Here is a 25,774-nt window from a genome sequence, read left to right on the forward strand (position 1 = left end):
ATTGTCAAATTTGAATACAGACTGTTAACAACGTTTTGATCCCTCTCTGAAAAGTCGTGATAATAATGAGCAGCTGGTGATTTTCGTAATAAATTTGGTATGTGTAGACTTGTGAATGTCTGTTGAATGCGGGTGTGGTCACAGAAAGGTGATATTTAAACATGGTAGAGACAATTTCGTACAAAACACGGTCAAACTGGGTCTGTTCGTTACTAGTGAAAAGTCGTTACTTTTCAAACCCGGGATTAAAACGCCTGTCAATCACACTTGTTCAAATACGGGTACGTTAATCCACGAAAGTTTGTGTAACAATCAAAGTTATCTTGAAGTAAATATGATTTGTAATCAGTACCTCTGAGAGTCTCCATGCCCAAGCATAACGGTACATGCATGCTTGCTTTCAGAAAACATCTCTGCATTATTCCCGATGTCTATGCATATAAGTAACGACTGAAAGATCTCAAAAAACAGAATAGCGAACACTACTAATAGGTTGATTTTAGCGTCTAACTGTTCAAGGAAACAACATTTTTATCAAGAGGATTTTGTTTACACCGGGCCATGTACTTCCACTGACCAAGTTTTCTGACATACGGAACGTGCAAACGATCAATTGTAGTTTTTGAGTCTAATTGTCAAAGTAGGATAGTGAAAATAAAACTAATAAACGGTTAGGTCGGTAGTTCTCTTTTTGGAATATGTGGTGGCCCTGAAAAGGGCCGTTTGGTTTGTGTATGCCTTCGCACACCAATACATAGTAACTTACAAACAACGTAGTACACTACTCCCACCTATGACCGACGTACGGATTTCGGTGGTTTGGGTAGAGAGATCGTACGGAGTCTATGACGCACTTTGGCATCACCTCTCTCCTTGTGACGACTACGCCATCCATACGCATTAGACGCCTCTTCTCTCTCAAGTACCGGTCGTCTCTCCATGCGCCACGTCTATCTAGGAAGGTCCAATATTTCTTATAACGGACTTTCCGCAGACCGGCATTCTGGTCGCGTCCTTGCTGACCTGTGCCAAACCAACTTGGCTGTGAACTTGACGCACATGGTTGGCACAGACAGTATCTGCATTCATCTGCAGACATCTCCCTCGGTACCTCGAGATCTATCTGGTTACCGATCGGCATACTTTGACATGGCTCTTCAGGACGGTCGGGTGATCTGTCAACTACCTGAAGCTCCCAATCACAATGACTGAAAAATGCCACGATGGCAGATTCTTACTCTTCGGTGATGTTGATTGTTATGTTACGAGACATGGTCGCTACGAAACCGAAGATTGATGATTTGACCGGGGAAAGTGTCAGCTTTTATAGATCGATTATGGTGACAATCAGTCTGTCAGTTTTCAAAACTGTCTTCGGACAAGGAAATCGTCTCTATTCCATTTGCATTTCTGCACAGACAATGTTGCTTCTTTCCTGTATCTCACCATTATGATCTTCATTGTGTTGTATGCATACAGCAAGGCGCCAATGCCATCGTTTACCACGAAAGTGTACAGATAAATGACTATTTTTTACTAGAAATGTATAATGTATAAAATGTTACTTTCGTATACATTCGTTATAATTGGCAAATTCATATCGTGGTCTTTTTTGTTTGTTTACGCGTCTGAAAGAGGTAAGGGGGCTGTGCTCTTAGTTTACACGAACCAAATCATGACTATAGTTATACTCTTTTGTCACGAGTACGCCAAACGTAACTGGGAGATAATAAATTATGATTTCACGCACTTTATTTTTGGAATTCGGGGTATTCACATGACGAACAATGGTATGTCGTATTTCAAGCTCACAATCAAAAGAAAAATCAAATTTTTGGTATCTCGAGAAACTATCAGTCTCGCTATTTCAAGGAAATGTCGCGACATCTAAAAACCATTTTGTCATGCTTCTAGCAAACGAATAATTATATATCTTGAGATTTTTTGTTCTTCTTCTTATCGGTGGAAGACTAGCAGTCTACTTTCTGAAATCGGTAAATAAAAATTAGCACATATTGGGACGATTTTGTTTGGTATCGGAAAACGAAAAAGTTACTTCGAGCCTCGATTCATTTTTTAATTGTAGCCATTTTTTTTCGTTCTTTCTTTCTGTCTTCTGAGTGTCTATCTGACTTTCTATATTTCTTGATGTGGTCCCAAACACTGCATGAAAACTGACGTTTAAGCTTCCGGTTTAACACCGGTTGGTCAGCGGTTCAACGACGTGTACGGCTCGACCGGAAGAGAACCGGCAGTGGCAACCGTTGTTTACGTCGGTGAACCGCTCGGCTTATCCGCTTCACTGATAGTCCGACGTGTAAGGCGTGGCTTAAACTTCCTTCAACCGGCATAGTTAAGCTCGACTTATACGTCGGATAGAGTGAGCCGGGAGGGTGACATCGCCTGCGTTCGGTCGAAAACATGTTACACTTTTACAACATTAAAAGCTGGTATTTATCAAACTTGACTACTTGTGACTGTATTACGTAGGCTAGTAACAGTACACAACAAACATATCCGCATCAGCAGATTCCATGACATAGAGAAAATACACACTGGGTCGGCCAGTGAAATCAAACACCATGGGATATGATATATGCCTATTTTAATACACTTTCATAAACAGCTACAAAATGCTCATCAGTATAAATTCCGTATGTATTTTGTGTGTTTGAAACTTTTAATGGTGACATACGATCGGGATCTTGGGGATTGTCTTAGCAAATAATATGCATGTTCACAATACTATGGTTGCAGTTCGTCACCACGGTCCGTGAAAAGGCTAACCTGCCAGAACGCACATCTGTCTGTCTTTGGTCACCTAAAGAGTGAATGACTTCCTATGTTAATCTTAATCATGTGTTAATTGCAGAGGGCGGGGCGGCTTCTCGTCGACTCCTGTCGAATCCACCTAATACATGCGAAGTCTAGACAACTGTCTCCATCAGGGGGAGATACAATGTGTCAGTTTTGTAAACGAAGCGAAGTATGAGGTCAATGTGACGTCTCATGATGCATGATGCAACAACACAACGTTTACGTAGAGTAGAACCACAGACTATACTTGTCTGTGGTAGAACTAAGCTTAAATGTTTTCTAAACTTCAGTGGAAAGAAATTTTGTCAAGCATACACTGATTGTTTTCAAATTCTTAAAACATCTTAGAAAACTGAAGAGAGGAAGCAAAATGTGACACCGAAAGACAAGATAGACGTACGGTACATGTACAGAAGGCGAGGCTCACAATGGACAATGATCGTGCGTGTCACGTGTAAGGCATCAGATGTAATCGTGTAGCTAACCAAATGTTCTTGTACTGCAGTCGTTCTTGTAACAAGTATTGGAAATTGTCAGAAACCTGAGGATTTTATGACTGAATATGTTTCGATCAAGAATTCCCATACTTTTAGTTAAATTTTCTAATGGCCGGGAGAAGCAAGACATTTTTTGAAACATTTTATAGTGCGACATTTGATACTTATAAGCGACATTGCATATTGATGACGAGTACAATGATATAATTCATAAACAAATCTAACGTTGGCAACTCTTTTATTTCTGTAATGATCCTCAAATCTCAAAGACAACTGTCTATTTTGTAAACATAGATCATACATCACTGCCTAGTCTAGTTCCTATACCTGTCGACTGTTCTCTACAATCTTTAGCTATGTGCATGTTGTGGAGATGAACGTAACGCGAACTAACTACAAGATCAAACATGGAGGCATCAGAAAATATTTGTTTCGTTCGAATTTGAGAGTTAAGAAATCGTATTAAATTCTTTACAGATTTCTCAAAAATTCGCTTCCATATGTTTTGGCACTTTCCAACAACAATCCTCGTAATGTAAATGACATCGACTGACATCGTAGTCAAACATACGGACACAGAGCGGAGACCAAACTAGAGTACCGCGGTACTCACCCCACCACGACGTATGCATTTTTGCGTTTGTTTTGAAATAGCTGGGGTGGTACTCGTACATATCGGGATAACTCGGAGAGCACATGTTTGTTACTTTATTGACTTGTTCTCTGAGATGGGACATTGGGTTTTGAAATACAAGTTTAATCAATCATAAAACAGCCATAACCTATACTTTCAAAGAATTAGAACACGGAAGGAAAATAACGGGGACATCAATGACATTTCTACCAAACTCGAGATCGCACGTAGCTAGCTACCTAGAGTACAGTAAGCATGGAAGTTAAAGTTTAGTCCGCTCTGGTCCGTGCGATACTTGTTAATTTTGAAGCTTTCCCGATTATGTTGTCCAAACTCGACCTACATGTAATCTGTTATCTGTAAAAAAAAATTGTCATCTATCTAATGATTTTGGTGTTTTCAAATGTAGGTAATGATCGACCAAATGCCAACGCCAGTGTACGTGTGCAACTGTAACTAGTACCTTGTACAAATAATACAAGTAAGTTAGTTCGTACAGGCCAAGAATCGCACAAATTGTCACTGTGTAACAGTGTTTGTATGGTGCTGGAAGAGGTCCCTCAAAATATAATTTTCTCGGGCTATAATATATATATATATATATATATATATATATATATATATATATATATATATATATCAGAAACACTGTCACTTCGAAAAAATATAACAAGGGACTCTTTGGATTAGACAAGAAGCACAAGTAACCAATATGTGTGAACAACCACTGATATGTTGATAAACTACCTGGGTTGGATTGACCAAATGCTCCTTGCCTCCCAGATAAACAAACGTATTCTGTTGCACATGCGACAAACCTACTTCCGTAGCGTGGGCACATAGCCTGGTTGCACCTACATGTAGTCTTGCTGCTAGACGTTCGGGCTTTCTTTCGATGCTATAACTATAAGCGAACGAAGTTCGCATGTGAGGGCCTGCCCGAACACTCGGATGTTCCATCCTCGATAGCGTTGTTCGGCTGTGTGTCGTATTTTATCGGAAGAACATCCGAGGGCTAGCTGATAGACTAGGTTGCACCTTGGGCTTTAATTGGAAAATTGGATGGAACAATACCACAATTTACACATGAGCATCTTATATACAGTAATACGTCAGTATTTCCATACTTGTGTGTTATCAGCCAGTATTCAAACATTAAAAATCAAGATTCAAAACTCTACACGAGTCGAAAGGGGGGGGGGTTAAAACTGTGCTACATACGTATATAATCTTTCAATAGGAGTACGAGTCAGTTGACAAACAGCGGCAAGATAATAGTAACCAGGAAAGGCGAAAAATACGCATGACAAACGTTACGAGTAAAACATTCGTTGGGAGGGGGGCGGGGGTAAGAGTTCATTTCGTTATGCGTGCGTCAAAATCGCAATAAGATTTTTTAAATTCTTACTAAAATGGAATCAAGAGAGGCAATGCTATTTTTGTCATGAAGAAATGACAGAATCTTCGCCGACATACACGGAGAGAGAGATACACGTTGTTCTCAAAAAAAAACCATATGGCCAATCGCAAGTAACCGCCAGGCTCAATCCCTGACCAGGGGAGGGGGTGTCCAGTAAATGAGTAACAAAACATCCACTACAAATATGGATTTCTGATTCACCAACAATTAAACAGAATTTCTTTTTACCGTTTATTCGGTCGTCACAACTATAGTATAAATAATGATACTTGACGAACGCACATACGTCAACCAATTTCTTGCGATTTGGATGATGAGCCGACTGCCAAAGGAAGGCGTTACACTTTAATATTGCAGACATCACCTCATTTTCTTGTACCTGCAACTCTTGGTTTTAAAAACATCCAATAGAGCTTTCAGGATTACCTAATGCCAAATTCGAGAGGTTAGACAAGGTGAGATTCACCGTACGCAAATACGCATATACGTGTATAAACAAGATACGTAATGGCATGTGATCTGTCAACGAAAATTAACGGAGTGCCACGTGACGAGTCGTTCGTTCAACCGCAGTGACAACTTTTATAGGACCTTCACGATAATTTATTTGAATAGACTATGTGGAGAGGGCATCGCCAAAACGCTCCTATAGGAAGGTTCTAAGTTAGGCCATGTGTCGGTAGAACATGAAACGAATACAACATAAATCCGTTTGACGTGACCTGTAAACTTGGACTAAAATCTCGTAGACAGCCAGCGTGGTGTATTGTGAAGGTGTTTTTCGGCTTACCCAAGAAGTTGATGGATCGACCATGGAAGTAGTGGGTTATACTTCCATGGATCGACCGATGTTGATTCAATCCTTCTATTAACGTGAAAATCAAAAGTTTTTTCGTCTAAAATAGCCTTTTTTTCAGAAATAGATTAATAATTCAAAACTGATTTGTCCATGTTTTCACGTGACACTTGAAACATCTGAAAGCCGTCGTCAATGCCCCTGGTCAATGCGTTCATCACTGTCATGGTGCGGCGTTCAACATCAACGCGACAAATTACGGTAACGACGTCCGAACACAGTTCCTCTGATAGATGCGTGCGAATAAAAATACGACTTAACAACTTGAACAATAAAAGGCATTAGACCTAGTAATTACAAGTTCTAGTTTCAAAAAGCTCACATATATCTGCAAAGAAATAACTTATATTATGTATGGACGCTAAAGTTGATTTCCACTGTTAGTATTGTACAACGCTATAGTGGAGCGGGGTGGGGTGGTACTTAGTCTATCAGCTAGCCCTCGGATGTTCTTCCGATAAAATACGACACACAGCCGAACAACGCTATCGAGGATGGAACATCCGTTCGGGCAGGCCCTCACATGCGAACTTCGTTCGCTTATAGTTATAGCATCGAAAGAAAGCCCGAACGTCTAGCAGCAAGACTAGGTGGTACTGTATCTTTACACATTACAATATGTGTGATTCAAGTCCATTTCTAACATTCCGTGTGGGTACATTAACTGAATTCGAACCGATTTTAACTGAATCGATTCATATGGGGACATGCCTTATTACGCTACCTTTTGAAAGTGTCTTTGTAAGTGATAAACGATTCTGATTGTGGTTTGTGATTACTAAGCTGATTGACTGTATTTTCGTCCTGATCAATACAATAAATTGTTCGAGTTCGTTTGAATTGTATGCTGTCCATTTTCCATGCAATCCCCTGCAAACTACAAAATCGTGTTTCATCCCATCTTTCTATGCGTGATCCTTCATGATACATCCATGGACGATGATGGTAGTGGTGACGGGGGAGGGGGTATAGTACTCGACTAGCTTTCGTAATTTAAAAATTCAATTGTAAAATGGAAAGTGTTTCGGGTGTTTATGGGCGGTTTAATGATTACATGTACAAGCCAAGTTTGTACTATTATCACGATAACACATAAAGTTGAAAACATCGTAACATTCACCTGTCACGTGCACACACAAATACGTTCTCCGATAAAAGGAGTGTCGTGTCCGCCACAATAAAAGCATCCCTTTTCACATGTATTTGTCTGTACGTGGATGTACCTACAGTTTCAACTTTAGGCACCATACCACAAGTCAGATTTCCCCCAACTTTGAAATTATAGGGGCTAACACGACTAAAGTGGGAAGTGGTGGCAATCGTACTTCGTATTCGATGTGTCACCGTAATCAGTTAGAAATGGCGATTTTCTGTTTAATTTTCTCTCTTAATGAAGTTTGCGCATATCCAGACATATGTGCACACACAGACACACGTTTTAGGGCAACCACATATTCAAAAAAGATAACTATCGTATACCAGGTTTATCGGGTATTTGATATCACTTGTAGATATGTATGGCCATCGGGTATATATCCTTCTACTAAGTTCTAGGATTGTCGTAATGTACGCACTACCCATCCCCGGTGAAGTACAATTTTGTCTATATTGGTAACATGATGATATCGTTTCCTCGACCGTGTATACGTCCTGCAATATGTAAACAGTTATAGGCAGCTCTAAAAAATAAGTTTTGTGAAAATCACACCGAGTATTTACGTTTCGACATGTACGTACAAACAGGCAAGTATCTTCTTGCTTGTCTGTGTTGTCTGTGGTTTACAGAACAAGCATATAACAGCTTAGCAGACAATGTTTACGCAAGAACGATTGGCAGTTGTTTATGTTGCCATAACATCGAGGCTTACTTTGCGAAGTCAGCTTACGAGCAGTGGTTTTTTCGTCCAAATGACAACTTTGTTGCAAGAAAAATCTTTCATGACAGTAATACGATTAAACATATATTCATAATTTCGTTCATTGGAAATTGGGAAGTGAAATCTCGACAAGTAAAATGTAGATTGATTTTGATATCGGACCGACACCTATGCTTATGCTGTTAATCTTTTGTTAGTGTCTGTTTTTTTGGATGCAAATTAGACAACGCCACTGCCCGTATAGTACAATAGAACATAGACCGGTGGAGGGTCTATGAATAGACACGTCTTTTCCCCATTGTTATACCGGCACTAACAGCTGGTTTTTCCCGTCTGTCACACTGACACCACTCGCAAGTAACTTCGGAACACTAGCGTAACCCTTTCCGACACCAAAATGTCGGATTTTCTACACCTTGTCAGCCCATTCAACAACACAGTCTTACGTTACAGACAGTTTAGGTCTTAACTGAAGTGTAACACTTCAACATTTCTATAAATCCTAACGCTGAACCATGTATTAGGCATTATTGGTAGATCGACGTACACGTCGTGTAACGTCGTAAGTGTGAAGTTTACGATGAATAAGTTTTTGCCGGTCACACCTGAGGAAATTTAAGCCGGCTTAATCGACGGCAAATGAAGCGGAGCCGACGCGATTACGTTAGCTTATTAAAGCTTAAACGTCTGTTTTCATGCAGTGATTATGATATGGCATGAAGACAGTACATATATTGTGATATGGCATGAAGACAGTACATATATTGTGATATGGCATGAAGACAGTACATATATTATGATATGGCATGAAGACAGTACATATATTATGATATGGCATGAAGACAGTACATATATTGTGATATGGCATGAAGACAGTACATACATTATGTTATGGCATGAAGACAGTACATATATTGTGATATGGCATGAAGACAGTACATATATTATGATATGGCATGAAGACAGTACATATATTGTGATATGGCATGAAGACAGTACATTTATTGTGATATGGCATGAAGACAGTACATATATTATGATATGGCATGAAGACAGTACATATATTATGATATGGCATGAAGACAGTACATATATTGTGATATGGCATGAAGACAGTACATATATTATGATATGGCATGAAGACAGTACATACATTATGATATGGCATGAATACAGTACATATATTATGATATGGCATGAAGACAGTACATATATTGTGATATGGCATGAAGACAGTACATTTATTGTGATATGGCATGAAGACAGTACATATATTATGATATGGCATGAAGACAGTACATATATTATGATATGGCATGAAGACAGTACATATATTATGATATGGCATGAAGACAGTACATATATTATGATATGGCATGAAGACAGTACATACATTATGATATGGCATGAAGACAGTACATACATATGATATGACATGAAGACAGTACATATATTATGATATGGCATGAAGACAGTACATATATTATGATATGGCATGAAGACAGTACATATATTGTGATATGGCATGAAGACAGTACATATATTATGATATGGCATGAAGACAGTACATACATTATGATATGGCATGAATACAGTACATATATTATGATATGGCATGAAGACAGTACATATATTATGTTATGGCATGAAGACAGTACATATATTATGTTATGGCATGAAGACAGTACATATATTATGATATGGCATGAAGACAGTACATATATTATGATATGGCATGAAGATAGTACATATATTATGATATGGCATGAAGACAGTACATATATTGTGATATGGCATGAAGACAGTACATATATTGTGATATGGCATGAAGACAGTACATATATTATGATATGGCATGAAGATAGTACATATATTATGATATGGCATGAAGACAGTACATATATTGTGATATGGCATGAAGACAGTACATATATTGTGATATGGCATGAAGACAGTACATATATTGTGATATGGCATGAAGACAGTACATATATTATGATATGGCATGAAAACAGTACATATATTATGATATGGCATGAAGACAGTACATATATTATGATATGGCATGAAGACAGTACATATATTATGTTATGGCATGAAGATAGTACATATATTATGATATGGCATGAAGACAGTACATATATTGTGATATGGCATGAAGACAGTACATATATTGTGATATGGCATGAAGACAGTACATATATTGTGATATGGCATGAAGACAGTACATATATTATGATATGGCATGAAGACAGTACATATATTGTGATATGGCATGAAGACAGTACATATATTGTGATATGGCATGAAGACAGTACATATATTATGATATGGCATGAAGACAGTACATATATTGTGATATGGCATGAAGACAGTACATTTATTGTGATATGGCATGAAGACAGTACATATATTGTGATATGGCATGACGACAGTACATATATTATGATATGGCATGAAGACAGTACATATATTATGATATGGCATGAAGACAGTACATATATTATGATATGGCATGAAGACAGTACATATATTATGATATGGCATGAAGACAGTACATATATTATGATATGGCATGAAGACAGTACATATATTGTGATATGGCATGAAGACAGTACATATATTATGATATGGCATGAAGACAGTACATACATTATGATATGGCATGAATACAGTACATATATTATGATATGGCATGAAGACAGTACATATATTATGATATGGCATGAAGACAGTACATATATTATGATATGGCATGAAGACAGTACATATATTATGATATGGCATGAATACAGTACATATATTATGTTATGGCATGAAGATAGTACATATATTATGATATGGCATGAAGACAGTACATATATTGTGATATGGCATGAAGACAGTACATATATTGTGATATGGCATGAAGACAGTACATATATTGTGATATGGCATGAAGACAGTACATATATTGTGATATGGCATGAAGACAGTACATATATTGTGATATGGCATGAAGACAGTACATATATTATGATATGGCATGAAGACAGTACATATATTGTGATATGGCATGAAGACAGTACATATATTGTGATATGGCATGAAGACAGTACATATATTATGATATGGCATGAAGACAGTACATATATTGTGATATGGCATGAAGACAGTACATTTATTGTGATATGGCATGAAGACAGTACATATATTATGATATGGCATGAAGACAGTACATATATTATGATATGGCATGAAGACAGTACATATATTATGATATGGCATGAAGACAGTACATATATTGTGATATGGCATGAAGACAGTACATATATTATGATATGGCATGAAGACAGTACATACATTATGATATGGCATGAATACAGTACATATATTATGATATGGCATGAAGACAGTACATATATTATGTTATGGCATGAAGACAGTACATATATTATGTTATGGCATGAAGACAGTACATATATTATGATATGGCATGAAGACAGTACATATATTATGATATGGCATGAATACAGTACATATATTATGTTATGGCATGAAGATAGTACATATATTATGATATGGCATGAAGACAGTACATATATTATGATATGGCATGAAGACAGTACATATATTATGATATGGCATGAAGACAGTACATATATTATGTTATGGCATGAAGATAGTACATATATTATGATATGGCATGAAGACAGTACATATATTATGTTATGGCATGAAGACAGTACATATATTATGATATGGCATGAAGACAGTACATATATTATGATATGGCATGAAGACAGTACACATATTATGATATGGCATGAAGACAGTACATATATTATGATATGGCATGAAGACAGTACACATATTATGATATGGCATGAAGACAGTACATATATTGTGATATGGCATGAAGACAGTACATATATTGTGATATGGCATGAAGACAGTACATATATTGTGATATGGCATGAAGACAGTACATACATGTATATTGTGATATGGCATGAAGACAGTACATATATTATGATATGGCATGAAGACAGTACATATATTATGATATGGTATGAAGACAGTACATATATTGTGATATGGCATGAAGACAGTACATATATTGTGATATGGCATGAAGACAGTACATACATGTATATTGTGATATGGCATGAAGACAGTACATATATTATGATATGGCATGAAGACAGTACATATATTATGATATGGCATGAAGACAGTACATATATTGTGATATGGCATAATGACAGTACATATATTGTGATATGGCATGAAGACAGTACATATATTATGATATGGCATGAAGACAGTACATATATTATGACATGGCATGAAGACAGTACATATATTGTGATATGGCATGAAGACAGTACATACATGTATATTGTGATATGGCATGAAGACAGTACATATATTATGATATGGCATGAAGACAGTACATATATTATGATATGGTATGAAGACAGTACATATATTGTGATATGGCATGAAGACAGTACATATATTGTGATATGGCATGAAGACAGTACATACATGTATATTGTGATATGGCATGAAGACAGTACATATATTATGATATGGCATGAAGACAGTACATATATTATGATATGGCATGAAGACAGTACATATATTGTGATATGGCATAATGACAGTACATATATTGTGATATGGCATGAAGACAGTACATATATTATGATATGGCATGAAGACAGTACATATATTGTGATATGGCATGATGACAGTACATATATTGTGATATGGCATGAAGACAGTACATATATTATGATATGGCATGAAGACAGTACATATATTATGATATGGCATAATGACAGTACATATATTGTGATATGGCATGATGACAGTACATATATTGTGATATGGCATGATGACAGTACATATATTGTGATATGGCATGAAGACAGTACATATATTGTGATATGGCATGATGACAGTACATATATTGTGATATGGCATGAAGACAGTACATATATTATGATATGGCATGAAGACAGTACATATATTGTGATATGGCATAATGACAGTACATATATTGTGATATGGCATGAAGACAGTACATATATTATGATATGGCATGAAGACAGTACATATATTATGATATGGCATGATGACAGTACATATATTGTGATATGGCATGAAGACAGTACATACATGTATATTGTGATATGGCATGAAGACAGTACATATATTATGATATGGCATGAAGACAGTACATATATTATGATATGGTATGAAGACAGTACATATATTGTGATATGGCATGAAGACAGTACATATATTGTGATATGGCATGAAGACAGTACATACATGTATATTGTGATATGGCATGAAGACAGTACATATATTATGATATGGCATGAAGACAGTACATATATTATGATATGGCATGAAGACAGTACATATATTGTGATATGGCATAATGACAGTACATATATTGTGATATGGCATGAAGACAGTACATATATTATGATATGGCATGAAGACAGTACATATATTATGATATGGCATGATGACAGTACATATATTATGATATGGCATGAAGATAGTACATATATTGTGATATGGCATGAAGACAGTACATATATTATGATATGGCATGAAGACAGTACATATATTATGATATGGCATGATGACTACATATATTATGATATGGCATGAAGATAGTACATATATTGTGATATGGCCTGAAGACAGTACATATATTGTGATATGGCATGAAGACAGTACATATATTATGATATGGCATGAAGACAGTACATATATTATGATATGGCATGAAGACAGTACATATATTGTGATATGGCATGAAGTCAGTACATATATTATGATATGGCATGAAGACAGTACATATATTATGATATGGCATGAAGACAGTACATATATTATGATATGGCATGAAGACAGTACATATATTGTGATATGGCATGAAGTCAGTACATATATTATGATATGGCATGAAGATAGTACATATATTATGATATGGCATGAAGACAGTACATATATTATGATATGGCATGAAGACAGTACATATATTGTGATATGGCATGAAGACAGTACATATATTGTGATATGGCATGATGACAGTACATATATTATGATATGGCATGAAGACAGTACATATATTATGATATGGCATGAAGACAGTACATATATTGTGATATGGCATGAAGACAGTACATATATTATGATATGGCATGAAGACAGTACATATATTATGATATGGCATGAAGATAGTACATATATTATGATATGGCATGAAGACAGTACATATATTATGATATGGCATGAAGACAGTACATATATTGTGATATGGCATGAAGACAGTACATATATTATGATATGGCATGAAGACAGTACATATATTATGATATGGCATGATGACAGTACATATATTATGATATGGCATGAAGATAGTACATATATTATGATATGGCATGAAGACAGTACATATATTATGATATGGCATGAAGACAGTACATATATTATGATATGGCATGAAGACAGTACATATATTATGATATGGCATGAAGACAGTACATATATTATGATATGGCATGAAGACAGTACATATATTATGATATTGCATGAAGACAGTACATATATTGTGATATGGCATAAAGACAGTACATATATTGTGATATGGCATAAAGACAGTACATATATTGTGATATGGCATGAAGACAGTACATATATTGTGATATGGCATAAAGACAGTACATATATTGTGATATGGCATAAAGACAGTACATATATTATGATATGGCATGAAGACAGTACATATATTATGATATGGCATGAAGACAGTACATTTATTGTGATATGGCATGAAGACAGTACATATATTATGATATGGCATGAAGACAGTACATATATTATGATATGGCATGAAGACAGTACATATATTGTGATATGGCATAATGACAGTACATATATTGTGATATGGCATGAAGACAGTACATATATTGTGATATGGTATGTAGACAGTACATATATTGTGATATGGCATGAAGACAGTACATATATTATGATATGGCATGAAGACAGTACATATATTGTGATATGGCATGAAGACAGTACATATATTATGATATGGCATGAAGACAGTACATATATTATGATATGGCATGAAGACAGTACATATATTGTGATATGGCATAATGACAGTACATATATTGTGATATGGCATGAAGACAGTACATATATTGTGATATGGCATGAAAACAGTACATATATTGTGATATGGCATGAAGACAGTACATATATTATGATATGGCATGAAGACAGTACATATATTATGATATGGCATAAAGACAGTACATATATTATGATATGGCATGAAGACAGTACATATATTATGATATGGCATAATGACAGTACATATATTATGATATGGCATGAAGATAGTACATATATTATGATATGGCATGAAGACAGTACATATATTATGATATGGCATGAAGACAGTACATATATTATGATATGGCATGAAGATAGTACATATATTATGATATGGCATGAAGACAGTACATATATTGTGATATGGCATGAAGACAGTACATATATTATGATATGGCATGATGACAGTACATATATTATGATATGGCATGAAGACAGTACATATATTATGATATGGCATGAAGACAGTACATATATTATGATATGGCATGAAGACAGTACATATATTATGATATGGCATGAAGACAGTACATATATTATGATATGGCATGAAGACAGTACATATATTATGATATTATGATATGGCATGATGACTACATATATTATGATATGGCATGAAGACAGTACATATATTATGATATGGCATGAAGACAGTACATATATTATGATATGGCATGAAGACAGTACATATATTATGATATGGCATGAAGACAGTACATATATTATGATATGGCATGAAGACAGTACATATATTGTGATATGGCACAATGACAGTACATATATTGTGATATGGCATGAAGACAGTACATATATTGTGATATGGCATGAAAACAGTACATATATTGTGATATGGCATGAAGACAGTACATATATTATGATATGGCATGAAGACAGTACATATATTATGATATGGCATGAAGATAGTACATATATTGTGATATGGCATGAAGACAGTACATATATTATGATATGGCATGAAGACAGTACATATATTACGATATGGCATGAAGATAGTACATATATTGTGATATGGCATGAAGACAGTACATATATTATGATATGGCATGAAGACAGTACATATATTATGATATGGCATGAAGACAGTACATATATTATGATATGGCATGAAGATAGTACATATATTGTGATATGGCATGAAGACAGTACATATATTATGATATGGCATGAAGACAGTACATATATTACGATATGGCATGAAGATAGTACATATATTGTGATATGGCATGAAGACAGTACATATATTATGATATGGCATGAAGACAGTACATATATTATTATATGGCATGATGACTACATATATTATGATATGGCATGAAGACAGTACATATATTGTGATATGGCATGAAAACAGTACATATATTGTGATATGGCATGAAGACAGTACATATATTATGATATGGCATGAAGACAGTACATATATTATGATATGGCATGAAGATAGTACATATATTGTGATATGGCATGAAGACAGTACATATATTATGATATGGCATGATGACTACATATATTATGATATGGCATGAAGATAGTACATATATTGTGATATGGCCTGAAGACAGTACATATATTGTGATATGGCATGAAGACAGTACATATATTATGATATGGCATGAAGACAGTACATATATTATGATATGGCATGAAGACAGTACATATATTGTGATATGGCATGAAGACAGTACATATATTATGATATGGCATGAAGACAGTACATATATTATGATATGGCATGAAGATAGTACATATATTATGATATGGCATGAAGACAGTACATATATTATGATATGGCATGAAGACAGTACATATATTATGATATGGCATGATGACAGTACATATATTATGATATGGCATGATGACAGTACATATATTATGATATGGCATGAAGACAGTACACATATTATGATATGGCATGAAGACAGTACATATATTATGATATGGCATGAAGACAGTACATATATTATGATATGGCATGAAGACAGTACATATATTGTGATATGGCATGAAGACAGTACATATATTATGATATGGTATGAAGACAGTACATATATTATGATATGGCATGAAGACAGTACATATATTGTGATATGGCATGAAGACAGTACATATATTATGATATGGCATGAAGACAGTACATATATTATGATATGGCATGAAGACAGTACATATATTATGATATGGCATGAAGACAGTACATATATTATGATATGGCATGAAGACAGTACATATATTGTGATATGGCATGAAGACAGTACATATATTATGATATGGCATGAAGACAGTACATATATTATGATATGGCATGAAGACAGTACATATATTATGATATGGCATGAAGACAGTACATATATTATGATATGGCATGAAGACAGTACATATATTGTGATATGGCATGAAGACAGTACATATATTATGATATGGCATGAAGACAGTACATATATTATGATATGGCATGAAGACAGTACATATATTGTGATATGGCATGAAGACAGTACATATATTATGATATGGCATGAAGACAGTACATATATTATGATATGGCATGAAGATAGTACATATATTATGATATGGCATGAAGACAGTACATATATTATGATATGGCATGAAGACAGTACATATATTATGATATGGCATGATGACAGTACATATATTATGATATGGCATGATGACAGTACATATATTATGATATGGCATGAAGACAGTACACATATTATGATATGGCATGAAGACAGTACATATATTATGATATGGCATGAAGACAGTACATATATTATGATATGGTATGAAGACAGTACATATATTGTGATATGGCATGAAGACAGTACATATATTATGATATGGCATGAAGACAGTACATATATTATGATATGGCATGAAGACAGTACATATATTGTGATATGGCATGAAGACAGTACATATATTATGATATGGCATGAAGACAGTACATATATTATGATATGGCATGAAGACAGTACATATATTATGATATGGTATGAAGACAGTACATATATTGTGATATGGCATGAAGACAGTACATATATTATGATATGGCATGAAGACAGTACATATATTATGATATGGCATGAAGACAGTACATATATTGTGATATGGCATGAAGATAGTACATATATTATGATATGGCATGAAGACAGTACATATATTATGATATGGCATGAAGATAGTACATATATTGTGATATGGCATGAAGATAGTACATATATTATGATATGGTATGAAGACAGTACATATATTGTGATATGGCATGAAGACAGTACATATATTATGATATGGCATGAAGACAGTACATATATTGTGATATGGCATGAAGACAGTACATATATTATGATATGGCATGAAGACAGTACATATATTGTGATATGGCATGAAGACAGTACATATATTATGATATGGCATAAAGACAGTACATATATTATGATATGGCATGAAGACAGTACATATATTGTGATATGGCATAAAGACAGTACATATATTATGATATGGTATGAAGATAGTACATATATTATGATATGGCATAAAGACAGTACATATATTATGATATGGCATGAAGACAGTACATATATTGTGATATGGCATGAAGACAGTACATATATTATGATATGGCATGAAGACAGTACATATATTGTGATATGGCATGAAGACAGTACATATATTATGATATGGCATGAAGACAGTACATATATTGTGATATGGCATGAAGACAGTACATACATTGTGATATGGCATGAAGACAGTACATATATTATGATATGGCATGAAGACAGTACATATATTGTGATATGGCATGAAGACAGTACATATATTATGATATGGCATGAAGACAGTACATATATTGTGATATGGCATGAAGACAGTACATATATTATATAGCACCTAGTAGCAGTCAAACTATGTTCATTTGTCCTTACAATAAATGCTACCATGTAAACAATGATAGACTTAAAGGGGAACACATCTCACAAAATACAGACATTTTTTTTTCATACTTTGAGTGTTTTGGAATCGGATAGTTCCTTATTTTAAAACTGAGAATTTTAGATTTACCACTTTTAACATAATTTATTTTATTTATAACTCCTTGTCATTTGATATTTCATTTGTCAGAAATAAACAAACATTTGAAGAATTTTAATACTCAGATTGCAAATCATTACCACGAGCTACTCGTGAACAGGTTTGATCATGAGAATCCCTGGGTACCTGGGTGTCAGTTTGTTATTGTACAAAATCCCAGTACCTGGGTGTCAGTTTGATCATGAGAATCCCTGGGTACCTGGGTGTCAGTTTGTTATTGTACAAAATCCCAGTACCTGGGTGTCAGTTTGTTATTATACAAAATCCAAGTACCTGGGTGTCAGTTTGTTATTGTACAAAATCCCAGTACCTGGGTGTCAGTTTGTTATTGTACAAAATCCCTGTACCTGGGTGTCAGTTTGTTATTGTACAAAATCCCAGTACCTGGGTGTCAGTTTGTTATTGTACAAAATCCCAGTACCTGGGTGTCAGTTTGTTATTGTACAAAATCCCAGTACCTGGGTGTCAGTTTGTTATTGTACAAAATCCCAGTACCTGGGTGTCAGTTTGTTATTGTACAAAATCCAAGTACCTGGGTGTCAGTTTGTTATTGTACAAAATCCCAGTACCTGGGTGTCAGTTTGATATTGTACAAAATCCCTGTACCTGGGTGTCAGTTTGTTATTGTACAAAATCCCAGTACCTGGGTGTCAGTTTGTTATTGTACAAAATCCCAGTACCTGGGTGTCAGTTTGTTATTGTACAAAATCCCAGTACCTGGGTGTCAGTTTGTTATTGTACAAAATCCCAGTACCTGGGTGTCAGTTTGTTATTGTACAAAATCCTAGTACCTGGGTGTCAGTTTGTTATTGTACAAAATCCCTGTACCTGGGTGTCAGTTTGTTATTGTACAAAATCCCAGTACCTGGGTGTCAGTTTGTTATTGTACAAAATCCCAGTACCTGGGTGTCAGTTTGTTATTGTACAAAATCCCAGTACCTGGGTGTCAGTTTGTTATTGTACAAAATCCCAGTACCTGGGTGTCAGTTTGATATTGTACAAAATCCCAGTACCTGGGTGTCAGTTTGTTATTGTACAAAATCCTAGTACCTGGGTGTCAGTTTGTTATTGTACAAAATCCCAGTACCTGGGTGTCAGTTTGATATTGTACAAAATCCCAGTACCTGGGTGTCAGTTTGTTATTGTACAAAATCCCAGTACCTGGGTGTCAGTTTGTTATTGTACAAAATCCCAGTACCTGGGTGTCAGTTTGTTATTGTACAAAATCCCAGTACCTGGGTGTCAGTTTGTTATTGTACAAAATCCCAGTACCTGGGTGTCAGTTTGTTATTGTACAAAATCCCAGTACCTGGGTGTCAGTTTGTTATTGTACAAAATCCCAGTACCTGGGTGTCAGTTTGTTATTGTACAAAATCCCAGTACCTGGGTGTCAGTTTGTTATTGTACAAAATCCCAGTACCTGGGTGTCAGTTTGTTATTGTACAAAATCCCAGTACCTGGGTGTCAGTTTGTTATTGTACAAAATCCCTGTACCTGGATGTCAGTTTGTTATTGTACAAAATCCCAGTACCTGGGTGTCAGTTTGTTATTGTACAAAATCCCAGTACCTGGGTGTCAGTTTGTTATTGTACAATTTGTTGTTTAATGTAATTTTTATGGGTGTTTCTATTTATCTTGTATTGTAACTGTAGTTTTTATGGGTGTTTCTATTTATCTTGTATTGTAACTGTAGTTTTTATGGGTGTTTCTATTTATCTTGTATTGTAACTGTAGTTTTTATGGGTGTTTCTATTTATCTTGTATTGTAACTGTAGTTTTTATGGGTGTTTCTATTTATCTTGTATTGTAACTGTAGTTTTTATGGGTGTTTCTATTTATCTTGTATTGTAACTGTAGTTTTTATGGGTGTTTCTATTTATCTTGTATTGTAACTGTAGTTTTTATGGGTGTTTCTATTTATCTTGTATTGTAACTGTAGTTTTTATGGGTGTATCTATTTATCTTGTATTGTAACTGTAGTTTTTGTGGGTGTTTCTATTTATCTTGTATTGTAACTGTAGTTTTTGTGGGTGTTTCTATTTATCTTGTATTGTAACTGTAGTTTTTATGGGTGTATCTATTTATCTTGTATTGTAACTGTAGTTTTTATGGGTGTTTCTATTTATCTTGTATTGTAACTGTAGTTTTTGTGGGTGTTTCTATTTATCTTGTATTGTAACTGTAGTTTGTATGGGTGTTTCTATTTATCTTGTATTGTAACTGTAGTTTTTATGGGTGTTTCTATTTATCTTGTATTGTAACTGTAGTTTTTATGGGTGTTTCTATTTATCTTGTATTGTAACTGTAGTTTTTATGGGTGTTTCTATTTATCTTGTATTGTAACTGTAGTTTGTATGGGTGTTTCTATTTATCTTGTATTGTAACTGTAGTTTGTATGGGTGTTTCTATTTATCTTGTATTGTAACTGTAGTTTTTGTGGGTGTATCTATTTATCTTGTATTGTAACTGTAGTTTGTATGGGTGTTTCTATTTATCTTGTATTGTAACTGTAGTTTTTATGGGTGTTTCTATTTATCTTGTATTGTAACTGTAGTTTTTGTGGGTGTATCTATTTATCTTGTATTGTAACTGTAGTTTTTATGGGTGTTTCTATTTATCTTGTATTGTAACTGTAGTTTTTATGGGTGTTTCTATTTATCTTGTATTGTAACTGTAGTTTTTATGGGTGTTTCTATTTATCTTGTATTGTAACTGTAGTTTTTATGGGTGTTTCTATTTATCTTGTATTGTAACTGTAATTTTTATGGGTGTTTCTATTTATCTTGTATTGTAACTGTAGTTTTTATGGGTGTTTCTATTTATCTTGTATTGTAACTGTAGTTTTTGTGGGTGTATCTATTTATCTTGTATTGTAACTGTAGTTTTTATGGGTGTTTCTATTTATCTTGTATTGTAACTGTAGTTTTTATGGGTGTTTCTATTTATCTTGTATTGTAACTGTAGTTTTTGTGGGTGTTTCTATTTATCTTGTATTGTAACTGTAGTTTTTGTGGGTGTTTCTATTTATCTTGTATTGTAACTGTAGTTTTTGTGGGTGTATCTATTTATCTTGTATTGTAACTGTAGTTTTTGTGGGTGTTTCTATTTATCTTGTATTGTAACTGTAGTTTTTGTGGGTGTTTCTATTTATCTTGTATTGTAACTGTAGTTTGTATGGGTGTTTCTATTTATCTTGTATTGTAACTGTAGTTTTTATGGGTGTTTCTATTTATCTTGTATTGTAACTGTAGTTTTTGTGGGTGTTTCTATTTATCTTGTATTGTAACTGTAGTTTGTATGGGTGTTTCTATTTATCTTGTATTGTAACTGTAGTTTTTATGGGTGTTTCTATTTATCTTGTATTGTAACTGTAGTTTTTATGGGTGTTTCTATTTATCTTGTATTGTAACTGTAGTTTGTATGGGTGTTTCTATTTATCTTGTATTGTAACTGTAGTTTTTATGGGTGTTTCTATTTATCTTGTATTGTAACTGTAGTTTTTATGGGTGTTTCTATTTATCTTGTATTGTAACTGTAGTTTTTATGGGTGTTTCTATTTATCTTGTATTGTAACTGTAGTTTTTGTGGGTTGTCTTTTATGTCTATGTATATTTGTTTTGGGGTCCATTTTTATAGTGGTTTGTCACCTGTGTGGACTGCCTGACTAATGTCAAAGTTCAATCAATCAATCATTTCATGACATTATTACATCACCTAAATTACACACAATTTCAGAAATACACCAATCTTACATTGGTCCCCAGTGGTGGATTGTTTCTGTAAAGTTGCCCCTGCTTCATGAGTTAGCAAGCATGACTATTCAATAGATGAACAATAAATATTCATTACTCATAAGCTTATTACTTTAGTGAAAAGATCTTGAATATTCATTGTGCATCTACTGAATATGTAGATTTCTTACACCCACAAAAATCAATGTGGGTCCAAACCTACACTAATCAGTCTATTCAGCATACGTTAAAATTGATTGAGTGAGTTATATATCATGAAGTGACCTTAGGAACCCATATTTTATTTCATTTCCAAGAGTTGTGTTCCGTTTTAAACTGGGAGATAACAGAGCCAATTAGTTTGTAACATGGCAAGAAAATATACATTCAGAATTGTGTAATGGTACAAGATACATTCAGAATTGTGTAATGGTACAAGATACATTCAGAATTGTGTAATGGTAACCACCAAAATATCTAGATGTGTATGTAGACAATCACATCATACTACAGTCACATAATATATACATGTTTTCAAACTTACGTTGATATCCTCAGAGGCATACTTGTCACCATATTTTACAACCATTTCGCTAAGTATTTCATCATATTTAGATTTATTCACGTCATCATCCTTCCTGTGTGTAAGCGTTCAGACAAAAAACATGAAATTAAAGAAACTCTGTACTCTACTTCAAGCACTGTGAGGACCAAGGAACAAACAACATTAACTGCCTATGTATGAGTGAATGAAAATATTATACACACTCAAGAATAGTGTATCTACATGTATCTATTCATATATGCCTTGTTGAACTCAGTAAAAAACACCATCAAAAGTCATGATCTCATGGAAAAATAACATTGGGTACATAATGTACATTTACAGGTAATTTCCAAATGCACATTCTGCATTCACTTCTCTATCGATCCCTGTTGTTACCTTTGCAATATACACAAGGATTATTAGCAGGGTTGGGATAGAGACAAGAGTCAAATTTCGATACAACTAAATCAGATACTAAGACCAGGAATAATAAATTATCCCCTAAAACCAGTAAGTCACAAACCAGTTTCTCTGAAACACCATGTGAGGGCACAACTTTCCAAAATGGCAGCATCCATCGAATTGGCCCTAACAACCTAACAATAGTTTCACCAGTGACGTATAATGCTATTTTAATATCAAAAATGTTTGGTGGACATTCCAAATGAGTAGCTTTTGGAGATTATACGACTTTTTAATATTATGCATATATACAGCACAATGATTAAAATTCCAACTCTATATTCTAGGTCCTTGGCTCTACCACTAATACTTAGGTATTTTTTATGATTATTCCCTACACTAATAAGAATTACTCTTTGTCTAGTACGGATTTTTAAGACATACACAAAGTGCAAAATACAGTTGTCCACTAAACATTTTTGAAATCTACAGAAAAAATGGTTTTATAAAAGTAATGTTTTATTTGGTACCTTATTTTGGTACCAATTGGCTAAAATCAGGGTCTGGCTAATACACCAGTACTAAGGATCAAGTGGGAAGGTAAACTAGGTCGCTAAAAATGCAACAATTCATAATAACCGGAATTAACCTAACTATTAAAGTAATAATGTATATCGTTGTGTAAATATGTTTTATTGTATTAATTATGATGATAATTGTTTGTTTATTCATTGAATGGAGGAAAAGACATTAAACACATGTACTTTTACTCTATCAAGGCTGAGTTGAACTTTTTTTTATGTTGTGAAATAATTATATACTTAGGGTCGAAACTAATTGCTCAATGTCAAATAAAAACATTTTTTTTACTTTGTGGTGTGGAATGAGCCACTTTAGTTCTCATCCTACAACTTGCTTGGTATTCATAGCACTACATACTGGCTAGGTATTCATAGCACTACATACTGGCTTGGTATTCATATCATTACATACTGGCTAGGTATTCATAGCACTACATACTGGCTAGGTATTCATAGCACTACATACTACTACATACTGGTTTGGTATTCATAGCACTACATTCTGGCTTGGTATTCATAGCACTACATACTACTACATACTGGCTTGGTATTCATATCACTACATACTACTACATACTGGCTTGGTTTTCACAGCACTACATACTACTACATACTGGCTTGGTTTTCACAGCACTACATACTACTACATACTGTCTTTGTATTTATAGCACTACATACTACAATATACTGGCTTTGTATTCAAAGTACTACATACTACTACATACTGGCTTTGTATTCATATTAATACGTACTACTACATACTGGCTTTGTATTAATAGCACTACACACTACTACATAATGGCTTTGTATTAATAGCACTACACACTACTACATATTGGATTTGTATCCATAGCACTACATAAACACGGTACTACTACATACTGGCTTTGTATTCATAGCACTACATATCTGGCCCGAGTACGAGTAAAGCCCTGGTACGAGTAAAGAGACAAGTTTACAGAGTGTATATATAACGATTAGAGTTTAATGATTTATTGATTGAATGATTGATTGATTGATTGATTGATTGATTGATTGATTGATTGATTATAATCTTACCATTGACTAATATGGACAAAGATGTAAAATGAGTACACATTCGATGGATTGC

Source organism: Glandiceps talaboti, chromosome 19 (assembly GCF_964340395.1).
Source record: "Glandiceps talaboti chromosome 19, keGlaTala1.1, whole genome shotgun sequence".
Taxonomy (NCBI): Eukaryota; Metazoa; Hemichordata; class Enteropneusta; family Spengelidae; genus Glandiceps; species Glandiceps talaboti.